Genomic DNA, 7719 nt, shown 5'->3' with positions numbered 1-7719 from the left:
ACACAAAGCACGAGGAAAACGGCATGTTGAAGGAGTCAAGATGGCCATACCAGCAGGAGAGGGGAAAAATATCAAGCACAGTCCTCCCCTCTCCTTACCTTCCCCCAGATAATGCAGCTAACATCCGGTGCATCCTGGGCCGTGTGTCTCTGAGGAGCAGGTGGTATGTGACATACCTGCGACAGAACAGAGCCCCCGCACTCCCAAAGACTCTCTGCCACTGTCACCCCACGACAAGAAGCAGAGAGGCCTCACAACAAAAGGGAAGGCTAGCCCATACTGCCAAGTCGAATCAAGATGGCCAAAACAGGAGGAGAGGGGAAAAACATCAAGCCTAGTCCTCCCCTCTCCTTACCTTCCCCCGGCCGTGCAGGACCCGGGACACAATGCTCACGCTGCGGTCCGGAGCCCAGCAAAGAACCGAGCGAGGCAATCCAGCTCAACTGTGACCCCAAGCCCCGCAGGGGGCCCAGGAGCAGTGCCGCACCTGGGGGAGCCGAGGGCCCCGCCACACAGCCCCCCCCCAGCGGGCCAGCAATCGGTGCTCCCTGGTGCCCCGCACCGGGAAGAAAAAGTCCAACCTGCCGGAGGCAGGAAAAATTAAACTAAGTGAGTGACATGGATGTGGGGGAGGAGCTGTAGAGATTTAAAGAAATAGAAGAAGGTCCTGTGTCGGAGGCAGGTGCCTCATGAAGTAGGTACTGGGACGAGGAAGAGTGGACGTGGAGGTAATGTAACTCTTTGATGAAAGCTGCAGCTAAAAGGAGTTTATGCCACAGAGAAGCTGAGAAGAACCGCCACTAGCTGAAGTCTGTTACCACTTATACACGAAAATCGGGACTACACCCACCCCTGTGCCGTGAGGCCCCTGTGAGGGCAGGGCCCAGAGCAGTTTGTCCCCCCCTCCCTTTCCTCTGACGGCCCTGTCCCTCCATTCCGCTCTGATAGGAGGACACGTTTCCTGGCTGCCAGCGCCACACAATGCTAGTGTCTGCGCCATACAATGCTGGCATCCACTGGGTTTGTGTTCTTTCCTTGCCTTTTGGAGTCGCTCGTCAGTTTGGATCTCATAAAGTTAAAAACACTGCACCCATTGGACCCCAGCAAGGTATACCACATTCACGGTGTCATACAATCCTATCCTGTTAATTAATTACTGAGCATGCACAGAGACACTATGCATGCTCAGTCAGTAGGTAGAGGATTTTATTGGCAGATAGGAAAAAAAGACGTTACACCGGACAAGCCTTTCATTAGAGATTCAGAAGTGATGATCCCTGCATCTCTAACGAAATGTCTGGCAGGGGGTCGCGACCCAATGAAAAGGCAATGCTTTTTTTCTGCAGCTTGATGTTTTCGTGTGTACGCAAGAACTTTAGGCTTTGCAAAAAAAAAAAAAGCCTTGCCTTCCTCATCCCATTTCCTCATCTCATTCCTCGCCCATCCTCGTCGCCACTGTTGGGGGTTTGTCCTTGGCCCCCCATGCGTGCCCATGAGCCCCAAACCTGACAGACCTCACTCACACACGTCTGTCGGCTTCGGGCTCCCCGGTCGCTCTGCCGGCTTCCGGGAACGCCCCGTTTATTACAGCTGCACGCGGCGACGTGCAACGTCACGCCGCCGCGTGCGCAGCCCTTGCGGGGCAACGCCACACTATTGCGTCACGCTGCGCTGACACCCTGCCAGACGCCCCTTTAATTTGAGATGCAGGGATCGCAATCTCACACCCTAGGTGGGAAAGTGATGATCCCCGAAATCTGTAGCGAAAAGAGTGTCTGGCAGGGGGTCAGCGCAGCAGTTAAAAGAGGCAACAATCACCCTAGCTGTCACAGCATGTTGGGCCTTCTTTGCGGCACTTTTGCAAAATTGAGCCGAGGCTCTTACGGGAGCGTGGCCTAAAATGCAGCATTCAGGTGAGCAAACATGCCAACCCTCTCAATTACGCGGGGGACTCCAGATTTTTAAAATATTGCTATTTTTCACGGTCTCCTGCCTAAAATAACTGTAGCCCCATGCATTCCTATGGGGAAATTTACGACTCTGATTAACCTGTGGAAATCTCCCTCCCAGGTGCGTCTGAATGTTGGCATATGGGTGAGTTAAGTTTTGCCTCTTCATTGCGGCACTCTGACCCCCTGCCAGGCCACGCCCCCAAAGAGCCCCGTCTCAAGTTAGAAGATCACTTAAAGCAATGGCATCCAGAGAGCATCGCCTGTCCCCTGGCTGAACGCAAAAATACCACCAAACAGCACCGTAAGATCTGTGTTATTGTTTCCAAGTTGACAAAAACTTCCAACGCTGTGGTAAGCACCTAACATTCATTCCTTCTGTCTACGTCGCGCTCGTGCCAAGCGCGTGCCCATTTCTCAAGTTTCTCTCCTGACCCTTCACCGCCAACTAGAAAGATCAGTGCTCGGCTATTAGTAGTAAAGAGTGGGGGCCCTTCGAGCGAGCTTCGGAGTTTGGGAAAAGCGAAATTAATGGAAATATGTCTGTCCCTGCCAGTGCCAACTCGGTTTGGTATAAAAAAAAAAGCCGCATGTGCCCCTTGAAAAGGAGAGGTTTATAAGGTTAAATTACATACAAACTGAATCTGTTTCGATAAATATAATAATGAACTATCAAACAATTGTCCAGTTTCATTGAGGCATCTGATAAGCAACATTTAACGAATGTGTCAACAACATGGATGTGTATGAATCTCAATATTTTAAAATAGCTTGAAAATGAAATTGAGCAGATACGACAACTGTTGCTGGGTTGAAATGGTGTCAATACAATTCTAAGATGGCTTTATTCTTGTGTTTAACAATAAAGTGCTTTGTCATCGTTGTCCTTCGTTTACTTCCATTATTCCAAACAGTGTTCTTAACTGTCATTGCTAACCTGCAAAGCACTTTCCTGACAGCAAAAGGCTCAGCATTGGAAAGAAGCTGTGACGACATCCTTGTTGCTGTGCTCGTGCAAACATAGAGCTTATAGAAAGACTAGAGCAGCAACGGTTGCCTGATGTTATCATTTGTCAGGATCTATTGAGGTGGACATCTTGGTATAGGCCTATGTTTATTTGCAAGTGAATGACCAACAATACAGTCTTTGGTGCCCGTTGCCCTCAATGAGCAACATAGACAAACTGTGTACGCCGATGACGAATTTGTCATTGGAATAGAAGCGTGCAAGCAAAAGATGCATTTTAAAAGTTAACATGTTTTATTTATTATTGAGTAGTTTAACAAAATTTTCCAACGCGTAAAACGTGGTGTATTTTCCTTAATTAAACAAAATCAAAATAATAGTTATTTCACATGAGTTTCGATGCTTTAGTTCGGCGTTACCATTAAAAGCTGGCATTTGAATATGGCGCCGGCCCTGTCAAAGCGCAGCCAATAGGTGCGCCATTTTAGATTGTGCGCTCCGTTTGCGCCCTGCCTGTTGGGGGTTTCGTCTTCGTCAGCTTGTCTGCTCCGCCCTCCACGGCGTTGACTCTAAAGCCCGGGCCGTGGGGACAGATCTTCAGTTCAGAGGAGGAAGAGGCTGCTGGCGGCGCTCAGTCCAGTCAACACGACTTAGTGTCACGGGGAGCACAGGTGGCGGAGAGACGCGCAGAAAAGCCCCAGCAGAGAGGTCCGATCCGTTGGATATACACCGGGGTGACACAGAATCCCCACACCTGATTACTTAAGAGTAAGCGGCGCCAATTGAACTCTTTCTTTGTTCCCGAAACTGCTGAGGAAAAAAACCTATGTGCTTTATTCGGAGTATAAGAGCAGAAGCAATTTTCTTTCATGAGTGGAGTGTTACCGCGACCGTGGGAATTTCTTTATGGATCTCTGTTTTTGCACTTGGGGTTTGTTTTGACGAGACAGCCACGTATATGGAGAAAAGGCGACTGGAGCTTCCGGAACACGGCATATCTCATCCCTGTCTTTTGTATGCAACACTGTCCCGACCCATCTAGAGGTGCGGGCCACGTTTCCCTTTGTTCTGTACTCCTGTCTCCCAGTGAACAGGAAGACCAGACAAAGGCGCCGCTGGTCCGGGGCCTCTATCGTGACTCAGGCTTCCACTGCCGCGGGGCAGTTCACGAGGATCTAGATCTGCTATAACCTACTGGGAATGGGGGTCTGTTGTTTTTTTCGGTCCTCGTCTGTCTGGGCAGGCGCAAAGTGCTGTTTTGTTCCCCTTGGGGCATAGTGAAAGATGTATGTTTGTATATTCATGTAGTGGGGCAGAGTAGGATCTATCGGTACCTGGGCTCATGAGACGGTGGACACTGTTAATGTCACTTTGTTTCCTTTTTCCGAATCGCTATTGTGCGTAAAATTTAGCCTCTGGTGTCTAGTCCCTTCTAACAAAATGACCTGGACACCACCAGTATCTTGTCAAAGAGATGTCTGATGCTGTTGCGTTTATTGCAGAGTGCCTTTTGTTGTTGTTGTTTCTAATCGCCGGTCACATTTTTCAGGCACTCTTTGAAGCCCTAGATTTTCTTTGAACTACCATACTATATACTCTTGTGATTCTCCGGTGGCGACCGGTTTACCCCATTAGTTGCTCTGTACTCTCGCGGCAGGCGACTCGGCTTACCTATAAATAGCCGCTGATCTCAGTGTCGCGCTGCGCGCGCAGCTCCTCGCGGTTCGTGTCACATTGCAGCCTTGTGACAGCCTATGTCGGGGCGGCGCGAGCCTCCTCACGTGACCCTGCCATGACTATTAAGCGGCGCATACAGTCTCACGTCTGGGGGCGTCCATGAAAACAGCTGGCCCCTGCTAATCCCCGAGAGCCTCACCTGTTCACTCTATTCCCATGTGTCCACAATGTGCCGGACGCGTACACGCTCTACTGGCTGTAACCCCGTAGATCCACTGTAAATATTAGTTGCTTAGCTTTTATTGGAGGTCCGCTGGGCACCTGTAGCGGGCTAGTATGTACATATTAAAGGTGTACTTGTGTTTTTGGGGTGAATATTATTTCGTAGGCAGTTTCTTCCTTTGACCTCCTATATCGACTGGTGCCAATAACGTAAAGTTTTAGAGATCGTGGATTTCCCACGCCACAAATGTCTTTCATAGGGCTGCTTCTTTAGTGCCCCCCCCTGACTACCGATGCTGAACGCTTTTTATATTTGTTTGGTTTATCGAGAATTATTTGAACATAACCTTTTGCGACTTGATTACTTAAAATTAACAACCATACAACCTGATGCTGTTTACATGTGGAACTAGAGTTACTGCGGGCGAGTCGACCTAGGTGTCCGTTAACGGCATTGTGATGCTTGAAACGTTTTCGTAGCATCTTTCTATAAATTAGATCAACGCAGTTTTTCCACGAAAGCTAATGTGAAAATAGCTGGCAATCCACAACTTTTTGCTTAGACTGTGGGATGTAGCCGGAAGCGCTGCTCTTGATGGCAAGTTCTACAGCCTCTCGATGGCCGTAGAGCACTAGACCACGTTCATAAAGTAGGGGTTTACCATCCCGTCTTAATATAGCATGATCCCGAGTTGTGGTGGCCTGCACCTCAGTCTGGGCTCGTGTGTTGAGTGGCCACACATCACAAGTGTAGTTTGCCGCGTTTAATGCTATGCCTGCCGGGGGTCTGATGGTACACATGGCATCTCCCACTCCTAGCTGGGTAAAAGGGCTTTATCCTTTTGCATCTAGCACTATTGGTGTGTGGTGAATGCATAATGTAGAATGCTTATCTGACCATTTGCTACGTTATTGGGTTTATCCTATTTCAGCAGGATCTCTTGGCCCTGTGGGATGGTCCAGCGCTGGATTAAGCTTCTGGGGAAGTGGGCTGGCGGTCGTCGGATGTGCAATATTTTCCTGGTTGGGGGCGGGTAGGGATGTATTGGAGAGCATCTCTAAAGGTAATGCATTAGAGCTAGTTCACATATGTTGTAATGGTGATATCGGACAAAAAATAAAGCTGAGACTTGTGGACATGGTGGCATAGCTGTGGGGGTAATGCTGCAGTTAGGTTCCAGTCCACATCTGCAGGGCCCCTGTGTCTGTAACAAATGGTGTCTGGTACTTTTGAGTGCGCATGAGCCGCAACTTGAGCTTGCAAACTATTATGGGCTATTCCTATTTGTCTTCTGCTTTGCATATAAAGTAAAAAGAACAAGAAGATTACCAGTGTTTCGAATTGAGAACATTACCAGTGTTTGTTTTGAATTGAGACGAACTGGGAGCTATGTAGCTTCTTCTTATAGCATAGAAGTGCCTGGTCAGCTTGACGCCAACAGCTACCAGGAACCGCTTTTGGCTCCAACTAATGCCAAATATACTTATGTGGTATTAACTTTGTGCTTAATGGCTTCACTGTAAGAATGTTGGAACACGTTTTATATAACATCTTAAGCATAAGGAGTAAACAATGGGCACAATATTATGTTTGCATCTTATAAGGCAGTATTTGCAGAACAATATGTACTAGCTTCTCGTTTCCCAATGGTAACTCCTGTTTGTCCCATCTTAATTTCGATCCCTGTGACTTCTATCAAGTAGGTTTTTAAGGTGCTTTTGTTACCAGTAGCAATTCATGGCAGATGACTGCATAAACAGTTGAGTGGCTAATTGGAAGTCTTTGTTGGTACTGGGATGTCCCTAAAGTTTAGTCATTTGTGTAAATTGCAAACTGGGTTCACCACTATGTAAGCCTGGGAATTTAATTTTGCTTTCGCTATCAAAATTGGTGTTCGTTCAGTTTGAGGTATTAAAGGACTCACGTCAACAAGGGCCACCGTTGTGTTTTGTGGATAGCATTCGCCGTAGAAAGTAGTAGCTTTTTCCAAGTGTGGGTCACCCCATGCGTCTTGGTTACATTTGCTGCTTGTTGAGTTTTAGTGGACTACATATTTACCGTCTTTATTGGAGAGAGGCACTTGGTGCAAAATGCTTTCAACATAATTAGAAAACAGCAACACAGTTCTCTAGCAGAATCTAGTATTTGCAAGTACTTTGATTATAAGCAAGGCTGGATTTTATGGTATTTATGCCATTTGTCTGTGTTTATCCACTTAGGAGGGTCCTCTTTCTCTCACCTTGCCCCAAAAAACTGGAACGAGCTCCCAAAGAACATACTTAACACGAGCTCACCTTCTATTCAGAAAACGACTCGGATCTTGGCACTTCACCCCATAACTGGAAGGAATGCCTATGTGGGGCACATAAGCAGTTGAAACAATACTCTGAGGAAACCCCTATGCTAGCTTATCACACACACAACCACCTCTACGCACAACAAACCGCACACACTTCGCCACACTGCAAAAACAAACCAACAACACAACTCGCACATGAGGACTTGCATCGATCGGTATTCACACCTAAGCTCAGCGCACAGTGAAAACCGAACTGAAGCTGCCAACAGGACACCACCTTTCTCATTTTCCCACTCCCTCTTCACCCAACTAACCCTACCCCCTCCTTGTTTGCATATCCACCAGAGCGTGCGGGAACCAATTCCGTTGGTGACAGTGCTTGGTACAAATACCTTCAACATTAGAAAAAAGATAATTTGCCACCAGTATTTTCTGCATTTATTCTAATTAAGAAATGCTAGTATAGTTTTCCATAGAACGGTTGCTCCTGTGACTGCTGCTGCCTTAGGATATGCTGTCAGCAATTTGAAGAACGTCACTGCTATTTTTATACAGCTTTTACACTCTCCATGCTGGCATTCTGCAACTCGATTGGCCTGCATGT

General features: G+C 47.6%; 1 protein-coding gene across 1 annotated transcript in view; it reads left to right on the top strand.

Annotated features, from left to right (window-relative positions):
* The first annotated feature begins 3402 nt into the window (after window positions 1–3402).
* ZFAND5 (zinc finger AN1-type containing 5) overlaps window positions 3403–7719 on the top strand; it is a 47593-nt gene continuing 43276 nt past the window's right edge. Inside the window, exon 1 of the mRNA XM_069625811.1 lies at window positions 3403–3684. The gene's annotated coding sequence lies outside the window, so the exon portion shown is untranslated. The remainder of the gene's footprint in view (window positions 3685–7719) is intronic.

Source organism: Ambystoma mexicanum, chromosome 6p (genome assembly GCF_040938575.1).
Source record: "Ambystoma mexicanum isolate Mex_15411 chromosome 6p, UKY_AmexF1_1, whole genome shotgun sequence".
Lineage (NCBI taxonomy): Eukaryota > Metazoa > Chordata > Amphibia > Caudata > Ambystomatidae > Ambystoma > Ambystoma mexicanum.
Note: the sequence above shows the minus strand (reverse complement) of the source record. Positions and strands in the feature narration are given on the sequence as shown.